The 14799-nt window shown below is 34.7% G+C and overlaps 1 long non-coding RNA gene across 2 annotated transcripts; it reads right to left on the reverse strand.

Moving 5' to 3' along the window:
- Window positions 1–587: 587 nt before the first annotated feature.
- On the reverse strand, window positions 588–4228 carry LOC109076417. Of its 2 annotated transcripts, XR_006157009.1 has the most exons (5): window positions 4040–4228; window positions 3582–3674; window positions 3080–3112; window positions 2246–2412; window positions 588–1120 (listed from the first exon to the last, which is right to left on the reverse strand). It is a non-coding gene; the product is annotated as an uncharacterized LOC109076417 (long non-coding RNA). The 2 variants fall into 2 exon arrangements; XR_006157006.1 differs by lacking the exon at window positions 4040–4228 and having other exon boundaries at window positions 3582–3805.
- Between the last annotated feature and the right edge of the window lie 10571 nt (window positions 4229–14799).

Raw genomic sequence — 14799 nt, forward strand, 5'->3', positions numbered from 1 at the left:
GAATGTCACTTTCCTCTGTAATCGGCATTGAAAAGTGGGAAGATTGAGTATTTGAGCTCAGCATGTGCTTGCTAAAGCTCAGCTCATTTGTCAAAGGCAGGGTGCTGAGCTCTAAGACCAGCCCTGTTTCGGCTCATATTGATCAATTCTGTCATGTGTATCTGCAGCAGGTGATACTGAATATCTTTCCTTGTGTTCTGCATGACATTTTAGAGATGGCACACAAACAGTTGGCCAACACACAAAGAACTGAAAGAAGAAAGGAAGGCTTCATCTCACCTTTTTCACAACAATATGTATACTACTACAGTACATGCCTAATTTCCTGATAACAGGTTGGGGTAATAAGATGTAATCACCACCCTGCCTCAAGTAAAAGTGATCATAATATCTTATCCTTTCCTGTAACAAGCTGCTTGCCATCTCTGTACAACTTAAGTGGAGCCTGCGTTGACAGAGTGCTGCCTGTGCAGTTTCTGTAGAATGAATTTAGCGCTAGTAAGTTGCTGTAGTTCATTTCACAGTATACTACACTGTAAATAGAATACTGTGAAATTTACAGTAACTTGCTGGCAGCAATTAGCTAGTAAGTTGCTGTAGTTCATTTCACAGTATACTTACTGTAAACTTAATTGCAGTAACTTTAAAAATACTGTAAACTTTTTTACAGTAATAATCACAGTACTGTGTTTCATCACCTCACATATTTTACTACTGTAATAGGGATTACTGCATTCATTTTGTGTACTGTAAAATGAAGACACTGTTTTTGTCACAAAAATGCCATTTATTGACAACTTTACACACTTTAAATTTCTAAATTCATAAAATAAAAATAGCATAGCAAAAACAATTTTCAATAGGTTAACATTTTTCTGTTAAAATTTCATTTCGTTTTGTATACAACAACACTTTTCTGAACATACAAATCAATCCTGTTCAAATGTATTAAAATGTTCGGTTAAAATTAGAATGTATAAAAGACAAATTAAATGATTTAAAAACAGCAGGATTTCAAACAGTAGAATTTGGTCCCTGAACGTTGTTTTTCTCCCAGAACTGTATTTTTCTTCAAAAACGGGCCTGAACTAGTCAATTTCCTGGCCTGGAGTCTTCTACCCTGCAGTGGAAGAAATTAATTATTAATGGAAAAGTTTATAAGCAAGACAGATGGGTTGATGACTATATATACAGTATAAAAGTTTGATTGGAACATTTAATTTAGCCAATCAATATGTAATACAATGTCCACTTCTCTATAAACCAAAACTCTTACTTAAAACACACATTTACATATATATTAGGGCTTGGAGAGAAAAATCGATTCACCTAGCTATTTGCAATTTGTCTGTCTATTAAACTTTGACCAAATCATATCGCAACATTCAAATCTGTGTTGGCGCTGCCGCTGACCCAGAGAGAGTGATGTTAGTCATGAAACAGCTTAACAAACAGTCTTTTAAATAAATATTTTGTATTTTTGATATTTTTATATGCTCTGTTGGTGGTTTGTGGAGTAGCATCCCTGGGGGGTGATTTATTTATTTTTTATAGCTTTTATTAAGACACAAAATGTAAAGTTAGTTTTATTAATACAAACCGTAACATCTGTAAAATTTACAACCTCATTTTTAAAGAATAAAATTCTAATATTCTTACGGAGTCGCAGCTCTACTCTTATTAAACAGTATTGGTTTCTTACATTTGCCATGAATGTCATTACTTTAATATTTAATAACTATCTATATTAATATTATTATAAAATTTTCTGCCACAATACTGTGTTTACATGTTTAAAATTTATGGTAAATGTTTGTGATTTGTGAATGGAAAAGATTTTCTAACAGGATGTTGTCACACACAGTTCAGTGTGGTTGAGAATGTCAGCGCTAGTCTTATCACCTAGTGTTGACGCTGTGAAACGGCATGACTTGTAAATTATGCTTGGCGGGCCACATATGTATTTAAATAGACAAGCTGCGACCACCAACTACCCACCCAAACTTGCTTCCAGAAGTCATTTTAAAGCTCTGGACCATACAATATTTACAGGTAAGCATAGTTCATAAATACACAAATAATGTAATTATTTGTGCATAACAACTGTATTAATCCCCCTTCAAAAAACACTCAAAGAAGTCCCTGATTCTTCTGCTAACCTGAACCTTCGAATTGCACTTGCTTAAAACTGGAATTTAGAATGACAGTAACCCAGAGTATTCAAGGTAACAATTAACAGTCTCACCTGGTATTTAGTTGTTCTTCCAGTCATAATCAATGAAGTCCCTGATGAACAATGCCATGTGTGGATTGAGGGACTCGTTTTTTCTTTGGACCACCTTCCCAGTTCCTCGGCTAACCTGGACCTTTGAATTGCACTTGCTGTGCTCTGGATTTATCCCGATGAAGAATCTGTAAATAAAAACATCATGCATTACTCTATCCAAGAAAAAAAAAAAAAACCTGTCGTGAGAATCTTACTATATATAGAGCAAGGTTCTTGCAGGTTTCAGCAAGTCAAATTTAAGACCTTTTTAAGACATTTAAGACCATAAAGATTGAAATTTAAGACCTACAGGACGCATTGCCAAAAATATTCAAATCAAAGAATTCATTTTATTTCAATGAATTCAGTAATTGAAAAAGCATTTAATTTAATTTACAGATAAAGCAATCACATTAGTAACCTTCCACACCCAACAACGTGTGTAAGAGAAAAGAACAGAATCAGATATAATTTTTTTTAACAGAAAATTGTACTTTACATAATATACTGTAAAAAACATAATTAGTTGATCATAACTAGAGATGAAATGGCATGAACATTTCATTTCATGATTATAGTGACAAAAATTATCACGGTGTCACAGAATCCTGTTCAAAAAGTACTAATACTAAGGAAATCAATTCACCAAGTTTTATGTCGAAAACCAGCAAATAACAAATAAATTAGCATCAATATGCACTTTTTGTTTACATAAACATTAACATATCTAGGGATTGTGTCTTAAGAGAAACAACATTGTTTGCATTTGAAAAACATTGTATAAGTTACATGCTAGTTCATGAACTTATGTACCTGGAACGATTGTTGAGGCCTCTTTGCTGAAACCTGAAAGAAATGAACCAAATAGTAAATAAAAGAACGAGTAAGATCTCGAAAAATCTTAATACAGTGCGAGTATATTATTATGCTTCCACGAGTCATGAATAAAACTCTCGAATGAATAAAACTTTCGAATCGGCCCGCTTAAATGTCTGATTCTTCAGCGCCAACGTTAGCAAGCAAGAAAAAAAAAAAAAAAACGAGTGAGATTATTCAAACGGCTAACGTTACCGCGTCAACATCAAACACACAATTTCAAATTAATTTTATTCAACAATGCTAAACGTTACTCTTTAATCAAATTGAAGATGTTATAAATGTAATGTTGCCACATAAGACAAATCTTAATACAGTATGCTCCCACATGTCGGGAATGGCACTTCAAATTAGGCTATCAACAATCTCGTTTCTGCGGTTTGACCTGCGATGAAGTACAGAAAAATCATGATCCTATGAAAAATGTATTAAGTCTTACCTCTAGCTGCGTTTTCTGTCGAGTCGGGGTCGGCTGGCTTCACTGCTTCACGCGCACGCACGCGGTGTCGGCGGTGACAGTTGACTTTAGCGGCTAGAGAAAAATCCAAGTGCACGGGATCATATTTCCGGCTAGTGCACCAACAGATGCATCACATACACAATTCCAATTTAATTTTTATTCAACAATGCTATCCTTCTCTAAACTGATGACGTTATCGATGATTAGAAAATCTATCGAAATTATGCGCAATTATATATAGAATGTATATATATATATATATATATATATATATATATATATATATATATATTTGGTAATAAAATGCACACAAGACACGGGTTTACTAGGAAGTGTCCCGCTAGTTTACCCCTCTCTCTCTCTCGGTGCACTCTTAAAGTTGAACAAATAGGTAACTTTACAAGAGTAAACTGTGGAAAATAAATCAGCAAAGTTACCTTTCTTAAGTTAAAATTCCGATGAAAGTGTGGAATCTCGTAGCTTTTCAGCTTTCCATGGCAGGAAAAAAAAATCCTCTAGAAATTGCTGTATTGTGATTCACAGAAAAAAATATTTTTACTGTAGAATTTACCCGCCATTGAAAATTGACCATGATGCTTTGCAAATCTACAGTAACATGCTGTATACAGGTTCTACAGTAAGGGTATTGTTTTGCTCATTTTACAGTAATAATGCTGTGAAAACTACATATATATATATTATGTTGTGGTTTAAGTATAAGAAGAAAGATGCCTACGTGGCCAGGATGTACCACCAGATGAGAAACATCTGGGGAGACCAACAAATGATTCCCATCTCTCTAGGGCAGAATTAGGGTGCCCATTCTCTCTAGGCAGGAATCGAATTGTAAGCATAAGGAAAATTATGGAATACTTTGGAATGCCCTGTATACTGTATATAAGGAGATACTACATAACATTCCAGGACAGTCAGGCACAAGAACAGTTTCTTCCCCCAGGCAATCTAACTCATGAACAGTTAAAATGTTCCCCACTTATACAATAAAAATGTGCAATATCCTTATATTTATTTGTTACCCCTTCATCCTAGTACATCCCTGCATCTTACTCAATCCAATTCCATTATCATTTATAGCACAATTGTTTATACACTTATTTATCTGCAAAGGGTTTTTATTTTATTTTTTTTTTTTTTGACTGTGTGTTGTTGTCTTTTGTGTACTGGAAGCTTATGTCACTAAAACAAATTCCTTGTAGCATACTTGGCAATAAAGCTCTTTCTGATTCTGATTCTGATTCGGGAGATCTTCTCACAGAGAACATCTCGGCTTCGTTTCTCTCTGAAATAAAGTCAATCTTCTGGAAACAAAACCCCAAGACTGAGTGTGATCCCTCAGATCCATGGCAGCAGACACGACACTACATTTCTCCCACTTTTTTTCATTTTTTGGGTCCAAAAATCCTTTCTGTCTGTTTTTATGTCTGCGTTTGGATTATTAGATTATTTTTATTATTATTATTTAACCCTCTGGAGTCTAAAGGTATTTTGGGGGCCTGGAGAAGTTTTGTCATGCCCTGACATTTGTGCTTTTTTCAGTTTCTTATAAATATCTAAATGGCTAAAGTCTAATCTCACTGTAATCAGCACAAACTAGGCTATAATAATATGTGAGCAGCATGTATGTACATGATTGTGTTTTTGAGAAAAAAAAAAATGTATGCGTGGTTAGTGAAAAACTAAAAATGTTAAATCACTTGAATAAGGCAATAAAAACACATACAGAAAAAATTGGTTCCCAGGAATTTTTGAGAACTGGAGCTTGTAACCTAGAATTTTTTTTTTTTCTCTAAATGATGTGAAAATCATCTTGTTTACTCACTTACAGAAAACAATATATTGATTTAAATTTTCTAAGACACTTTTTGTTGGTAAAAGTCATATGCAAGTAGGCGTCAACTATCATGAATTCACACCTGAGAAGACAAAGACCTGCATAATGAGCTGCATAATGAACCATTCAGTCAGCTGTGTCACTGAGAGGGATGAGTTACAAGAAAGAATGTGAGGACAAAATAAATGTATAATAATTTTATGTTTGTAGTTTATTTAGAATATATTTAATTATCCCACAACATAATCTAATATTCACTTGTGAGTGCAGTTAAACAGTTTATTAGGATCAATCAAAGCTGACTTTCAAACTGAATTTTTTGCATCATTACTCCAGTCACACAATCCTTCAGAAATCCTTTTAACAATCTTATTTTCTACAAAAAAAACATTTGTTGTTATTATTATCATTATTATTATTATTATTATTATTATTATTATTAATGTTGAAAAGAGCTGAGAATATTTTTTTTTAGTTTTTTTAAGGGGGATAAATTGAAAGAACAGCAATGATTGTTACATTTGTTACAGTTACATTTATTGTTACATTTATATTATTTACATCAAGCTTTTGAATGGTATAGTAGTGTATATTGTTATTGAAACTTAATAATATTTCACTTGATTATACATTTAGTCAGGAATTATAGTTTGGAAAAAGTCTTTGGAAAAAGTCTAACTAGTAAAATGTTTACACGTTATGTGAAAACTAGTACAAGTATATATATAAATAAAAAGAGACTTACTCATGTTTATGATCTCTGCTGAATAAAGTGCTGCATTCTTTTTTTCTGAGGAAATCCAAATCTCAAATCCTCAACCACATCACATCTTTTTGGGGTGAATTATATCTTATTCCTCTCATCGCGAAGCAAACAGTAAAATAAAAAAAAAAAACTTGAAGAACAATCTCGCTGCGTTGTCTTCTGTTGTGTGGGCGTATTCAAAAGCCGCGCGCTTCAGTGAAACATTTGAATCTCAAAAGCGCGCTCGGCGCGTGGGCGTGGTCGCATTAGAAGATAATGAAGGGAGACGTGAAAAACGGACATCGCGTTGTTTCCATATGGATTACTTTATCACAGAATATTATTTTGGCAGCACTTGCTTAGTTTAAAAGTAGACATGTCAGGCTTTCTATAGATATCTCTCTCATGTCTCTGTGTTGAGTATTCACGGAGTTACAGTTCATTTTAATGACGCATTTGTAACTGAAGATCAGCGCAGACAAAGGCTGCAGACAGCACTCCTTGTTTGTTATCTTTATTTTATAAGTGCACAAAGTTTTTGTTGTTATTATGTCTGTATACAAAAAAAAGTAGACCTTTATATACCCATCTGTCAAGGGGGATGTGAATAACTAAACACAGCATGTTCAGCCAATTTCTCATCAAAATGCATGAAGTAAACCTGAAACCCAAATAATTAATCTTTATTTGTTTATTTATTTATTTAGAAACCATTTCCCCTTTTAAAAGGTATATACAGAGGTATAAAAGAATAAATGGGGTAAACTTACATTTTGAGGTAAGCTGTCACAATGCCATAGCTTGAATAAAAATACAAAACAATTAATGAAAAAAAAAAGAATGTTGTTTTTTTTTTTCATTTAGTGCTGCCCTTCAGAAGCTCCAGAAGATTTTCCCAGAACACAAAATAAGTTCAGTTTACCCTGATCTTCAAATTCCAAAAGTCACCTCCAGGCTCTTAATGCAGCAACTAGCCCCGGGCGGTGATCTAAATGTATGCATTTTCTTTATTATTTTAGCTTTTATTTCTTAAAAATGCCAGTCATCTGATATGTTCTATAAGAGGTATGAGAAAAAAAGGATATGTAACTTTATACACACTATAAAATGACATTTTTATCAATAAAATAGTAGAGCACGGCGCCAGCAACACCATGGTCGTGAATTAGATTCCAAGGAAATGCTTTAACATTAGCTCATTGGGAAAACATGCCTCTACCTGTATTTTTGCAAAACTGTTAATCTGTTTCAGAAAACTGAATGGATTTTTAGTTCAACTCAATTCACTTTGAAAGTTTCATAAAACATGCAGACATGTGGCCATGGCACGTTTTCCCAATAAGCCAGGGCTGAAATGCATATACTGAACAAATGCATTGCTTGAAGTTAATGCAATCAGTTCTGGATAAAAGTATCTTCAAAATTCATTAAAATGTAAATGTATAATATTGAAACTTTAAAATCTGCCTCCTAATACAGGGGTCACTTCCATTTGTGTAATTTCCTCTTGTTGACATACCTGTCATTTACTCTCATTGTTGTCTTCTATGGATAGGCGTCATTACCCAGCATTGCTATGCCACCATGCTGAAACCTAAATAATTATAAAACGTGTCTCTCCCTGTTTGAAGCATTGAACACCTGATTGGGCTTCACATATCCAACTGTTCTCAAGCCTAATCCACCCCAGTAAACAAAGAGCAGATGATTGGTAATGTTCAGGAGGCGGCAGGTGCTCTCATGTGATTGCATTCATCCCAGCGGCCATTAGAGGTTTATCAGCTCTCAGCCAGGCTAAGCTGGGAGGTGATGGTGGGTAAATGTTGCTTCACCAATTGAAATAGCGTGAATGAAAAGACTTTTGTTGTTGTGTCTTAGGTGATAGATTAGGCCTGGAAAATGTGAAATATGTCTTGAAGGAAACAATGTTGGTAAAAGAGAATAGATGGCCACATTTACCATGCAGGCATGCAGATGTATTCCCTACACTGGCCTTCAGCCACACTGTGGCTGGTCAAAATGATCATTAAAACAACACAACCACAGACATGGATCCTGGCTCAGATGGATTTATACACGCCATCTCTTTTTCTCGAACTCCTGGGAACCAACGTCTGATAACATCAGTGTACTGGAATTTACAGGCATTATATCAGCAGGATTACGGGATAGAGCAAGGACTGGCAAGAAACAGGACAACTGCTGAATGATAAAAAGGATAATGTTTAAATGTACATATGTACAAGTTAAATGTACATAAAAGGAACAGCTGGAGGACCAATTGGCAACTTATTAGGGTCAATTGGCAACATGATTGGGGTATAAAAAGAGCCTCTCAGAGTGGCAGTGTCTCTCAGAAGTCAAGATGGGCAGAGGATCACCAATTCCCCCAATGCTGCGGCGAAAAATTGTGGAGTAATATCACAAAGGAGTTTCTCAGAGAAAAATTGCAAAGAGTTTTGAAGTTATCATCATCTACAGTGCATAATATCATCCAAAGATTCAGAGAAATCTGGAACAATCTCTTGAGTGTAAGGGTCAAGGCTGGAAAACCATACTGGATGCCCGTGATCTTCGGGCCCTTAGATGGCTTTTTGGAAAACTGGGACACCATGTCATCCGGACTAAAAGAGGACAAGGACAACCCAAGTTGTTATCAGCGCTCAGTTCAGAAGCCTGCATCTCTGATGGTATGGGGTTGCATGAGTGCGTGTGGCATGGGCAGCTTACACATCTGGAAAGGCACCATCAATGCTGAAAGGTATATCCAAGTTCTAGAACAATATGCTCCCCATCCAGATGTCGTCTCTTTCAGGGAAGACCTTGCATTTTCCAACATGACAATGCCAGAACCACATACTGCATCAAATTACAACATCATGGCTGCGTAGAAGAAGGATCCGGACACTGAAATGTCCAGCCTACAGTCCAGATCTTTCATCCATAGAAAAAACATTTGGTGCATCATAAAGAGGAAGATGCCGACAAAGAAGACCTAGCCTCTATTAGACAAGAATGGGACAACATTCCTATTCCTAAACTTGAGCAACTTGTCTCCTCAGTCCCCAGACGTATGCAGACTGTTATAAAAAGAAGAGAGGATGCCACACAGTGGTAAACATGGCCTTGTCCCAAAAATTGTGAGATGTGTTGATGCCATTAAATTTAAAATCACTTATTTTTACCTTAAAATGATACATTTTTTCAGTTTTAAACATTTGATATGTCATCTATGTTGTTATTCTGAATAAAATATTGAAATTTGAAACTTCCACATCATTTTATTCTGTTTTTATTTGCAATTTGTACAGTGTCCCAGCTTTTTTGGAATCCGGTTTGTAGTTTTGCTTTGCCATCTCAAGCTGCTTCATTGCTGAAAATTTTTAGACATTTGCAAGTTTTGTTTCCTACAGTGGATTGTAGGTAAATATCTCATGCAGCAATCTTTTTGTTTTCTATCTTATAAAGTATCATGTTACTATTTCAGTGGCTACGTTTACCTGCACACTTTTTGGTTCAATCGGACTGAATTTATATTATGATTAATGAAATCTGATTGTAGTGTTTTACATGAACACTAAATAAAAGTGATCGGGTTGATGTGCGCGTTTATGTCACAAGCTTCAAATCGGAATAGATTTATTTTTACCTTGCGCACACTGCTCAAATATTGAAAGTGAAAGTTACATAGATAATATAGAGTTTCTCACTGTTTACACATAATAACCACTCTCCTACAGTACATGGTTTCTTTATTTGTTTTTAACAACAGCAGAATTAATATTTATCCGTTTATGGATAAATATACATATAACGCTGTGCTGGGATGCTCATTTTATCACGAAACTGTTTTGCTTAATTTGAATAAAGTTATGATAAAGTCTCCAGTATTTTTATTGGGATATTAAAATGAATCATAACATAGTCATAGTTAAACATATAACGCTGTAAAATAAACCGATATACAATTATACAGTATGTAAATATTATCTATAATAGTATGAAATGTTTTAATAAGCTATGACTAATAAGTTATGATTAATAAGTTATTTGTTTGTAATGTTATGTTATATTTATGGGTCATTGGCCGCTGCTTATGCTGTGACTATGCGATCAGTTAAGCAAGAACGCAGCACGATCTCACTACTCCATAAGGGTGTGTTCTGTGTTCTCGGATCCTTCCGAGTTCATTCTTCCAAGGAAGCTTAGCAAGACCGGTCTCCACAAGAACACCAAGTCCGTTCTTTGCGTTCTTGGAATTGAGAAAAGCAGTCAATATTTCTGCATCCTTGCACATGTGCAGTCCTTTCAGTTTCATGGTTCAATCTGATTGAGTGTTTTACATGCACGCTCAATTGTGTAGTAGAGAGGGAAATAAACCACCCCCTTCAATCTGATCGAAATTTCATTCCGATCGAACTCAATCGTATCGATAAAGGTGTTTATATGAACATTTTTAATCCGATTGAGCTCGATCGGAAATGAAATTCGATCAGATTGAAGGGGGTGGTATATTTAACTCTCCTTTCACTCAGCAACTGTGGAGCAGTACAACCTTGTTTTGGATATTCATCCACAGGCAACCCGTTTTTTTGGGCACTGGGCGGTTTATATGCATATTTATCTTTTGTGTGTGATAAATATGAGCACCACAGCACAGCGGTTTATATGCATATTTATCCATAAAGGGCTAGAAATTGATTCTTATGTTAAAAACAAATAAAGAAAAAAAGAAACGTGTAGTAGGAGAGTGGTTATTATGTGCAAACAGTGAGAAACTTGATATTATCTATATTTTTCACTTTCACTATTTGAGAAGTTTGTGCATGTCAAAAAAAAAAAAAAAACTATTCCGATTTGAAGCTTGTGACATATAAACGCGCACATCAACCAAATCACTTTATTTAGCATTCATGTAAACACTACAATCAGATCATCAAATCGTAATGAATTCAGTCCGACTGAACCAAAAAGTGTGCATGTGAAAAAATTGCTACAAAAGTGGTGTGTGTGTGTGTGTGTGTGTGTGTTTGTGTGTGTGTGGTGTGTGAACTTTCTGAACTGCAAATAAATTCAGATATACAAAATATTATATATATATATATATATATAACAAAATATTATATATATATATATATATATATATATATATATATATATATATATATATATATATATATATATATATATTTTACAGATAATCTGTTTTGTAAATTAAACGAATATCTCTGTGTGATTTATTCACAGTAAATAATTTAAATTTTTTTTGTTAGTGCATAACATTATGATAATAAACACATTAGTGATAAATTGATCAATTAGGGTTTTTTTTTTTCGCCTATCTGCCATTAATCAAAAGTGCATTTTAGAGAGAGTGTTTAATGAAACAATGGAGGTTCCACTGATCCGTTCTTTCAGCATTTAATTCTGCAAGCTCAGCTGAACTCATCAGTCTCCTAATGTAATGCTAATTTACTTCCAGATGGAATATTACACAACAGGCCTTGATGTTCTGAGTGGCAATTGAAGCCCATAAATTAGCGTATCACAAAGTCACAAGAAAATTGTGAAACAGGAAATTGCTACATTTTCGACCCACACAGCACTGAATATCCTAACCAATGTCCAAAATGAACACTTTAAGGAAAACTTTGCTTTGGCAGTTGAGACTTGAGAAATAGCCAGAAAAAAACCTGTAAGTCTGATGTAAAATCAGTTTTATATGTCAGAGACATACAAAAAGAAAACCATTCTTCTAAAGAATGGTCTACTAAAGAAAATCATGATGTTGTTGCTAATATTCTTGATTGTTTGGTTTAATTTAATGCAAAATACAGAATTCCATTTGCCTACATATCAAGCCCCATCCTGAGAACCTTACAGATAGAGCTGTAGGTGAGGGAAAAAAGTAATTTCTCAAACAGAAAATGCCACAAATTAACCTCAGTTAACAACTGAAAGCAGAAAAAGTGTGATAGTCCTGCATATTTGCAAAGTCGTGGTAATGATCATGCCTGATAAACAACCTCTTACTAAGACAGAAATTCAGTAATGATATTAGAGTGATGTTATGATCAATATTAGCATGATTATGATTACACATTATTGGCATTTATTCCACATTGTCATGTGATGACAAAATGTGTCACAAGTCAACAGCTCAGTTGTGTCAGCTAAATGATTGACATTTACTTAATTCTAGCTGGAACTTTTTTTTTTTTTCACCATTCATCTCAGATAATTGCACCCGCTGTGCTAAAATATATTTGAAATCTGTGCTGATAGAGTTGAATAGCAGGAAGTTATTTGCATGAAAATTAAAACTATACAACAATGTCTACAAAATTTTGAATGTTTTCTTATCTTGCTTGCTCTGTCACACACACACAGACACACATTCTTTAATTTGAATACTGTCTTAACCTAATAATGGCACTCTGAATAGTTTCAGAGATTGGCAATAAGCCATAATTCCCATGCTACTGCGTGACTCAGTGGTCCCCTAATTCCACAGATCACAGCTCTGACTCAAGCTTCCTCTATTGGGATATAATACATATGAAGATGAGCAGTGATCATTTATGCTTAGTCTGCTTCAAAGGAAGTGTCTTGTCTAGTCTGCCTAATAAAGGGGTCATAATATAGCAAGAACGTTTAAAGGGGTCATAAGGGGTTAAAAGGGGTTTTCCTTTCTCTTTAAAGTGTTATAAGCTCTTCGTGCATAACGAAGATCTGTAAAGTTGCAAAGACTAAAGTCTCAAATCCAAAGAGATATTCTTTATAAAAGTTAAGAGTCAACCACACCCTCCTAAAATGGCTCGTTCTAACATGCCTTCACATGTCTACGTCACGATGTGGGAAGATTTGCATAACATAAACGCAAAGAAAGCAAGCATAACAAGGCATAATTTTTTATTCTCACTGTTGCCGCTGATGCCATGTTGTGGTGTCACTATGTGTTTCATTGTGAAAAGCGATACTTCTTTGTTTGGCCTTTCAAAAGAGGACACAAATAGAAATCAGTGGTTAAGTTTGTATTTACAACACTGTTCCAGAACAGTTTCAACCCAAATACTCAGATGTGTGCTGCACATTTTATGGAGGATGAGGACTGTTTCCTGAACCAGTAGCCTACAATGTGTCTGTGGCACAAATACTGTTTCTATAAAGTTGGGCAATTCCAACTTTGCAAGGACAGTCTGGTGTAATGGGGTAGTCTCTGCGTTGTGTTTAACTCAGGATGGACACCAATTTGTGCTTGAAGACAGACTTTTATTCTGTGGACAACATATTAAACAGCGGATTCGCAAATCACCCTCGTGCATGTTCACAGCCATTCTCTCTCTTGGCTGGTGCGAATCTAAATTTACTAACATTTATGTAAACAGTTATACAACAACACAATTGAGAAATATGTACCTGTTGACAACATATTCAAATCATACATGATCAGATTTGCAAATCACCATCATGCATGTTCTATAACAAGGTGAACAAACTTGATGTTACTACAAATATGATGTAGCATGAACACAAATCATACAATATTCATTTAAACACACGGATATATCAATATTAGTCCATAAGATGGTTATACAATTAATACAATATACATTTATCACAGAACACTCACTCACCGCAGCCATTCTCACTCTCAGCTGGCGCGAATCTAAATGACCCTACCAGAACTAGTTTGTTATCCCTTTGGGTGGAGTGTGCAAGTAGAGTGCAATTAAAGGTACCATACATGAAAATGAGTTTAGCAAGTGGAAACACCTTTTTGACCCTGTTACACTGGCGCTTCTGACTCACAGCTTGCAAGTTTTTTATATTTAAATAATTTGTGCCAATGGTGATGATTCAAATGTGAGTTTTGAACAGTGTAGAGACTAGGCTTGTTGTTTGTCATTTCTCCAATGACAAATGCAGACATGGTTTTATGTTTATGTGGGCCATCATAGGTAACAACCCGTAAAAAGACAGTAAAAAGTCTTTATAATCAGTAATTATGTCCCCACTGGATGCAACAAATGCCTCGTTTGTAATGGGTTTGATTTGTTTTGTCTTGTCTAGTGATGTTCGCACTAATCCCACAAATTACTTACTTATTCTATTTATAAACGTGCCTGAACACACCCTCTGACGCGAAATAAACCAATATCCCGAGTTATTCAGTTACTCCTAACAGTACATTGACTGCAAACATCATATGACCCCTTTAAAAGCATTAGGAATAAACTGAAACTACAAAAAAAAATAAAAACCACCAACATATTCAGACAACAGTGTCTCTTTTTTGCCTTTGTGGAAATCCTGTGAAATTTAGGCAGAAAGGGAGTAGTGCATCCAGGTCACTGTGATTGGCTGATTACAATGGAGAAATACAGTGCCTTGCGAATGGTATTCATACCCCTTCATTTTTTTTTCACATTTTGTTGCTGCCTTTTGTTAATTTGCTTTAAATTAAATTTAAATTAAAAAAAATTTTACACAACAATCTACACTCCATACATCATAATTGTAAAGCAAAATCAACATCTTCATTAACATCTTTGCAAATTTATTACAAATAAAAAAAACTAAAAGTATTCATACCCTTA

Source organism: Cyprinus carpio, chromosome A4, assembly GCF_018340385.1.
Source record: "Cyprinus carpio isolate SPL01 chromosome A4, ASM1834038v1, whole genome shotgun sequence".
NCBI lineage: Eukaryota > Metazoa > Chordata > Actinopteri > Cypriniformes > Cyprinidae > Cyprinus > Cyprinus carpio.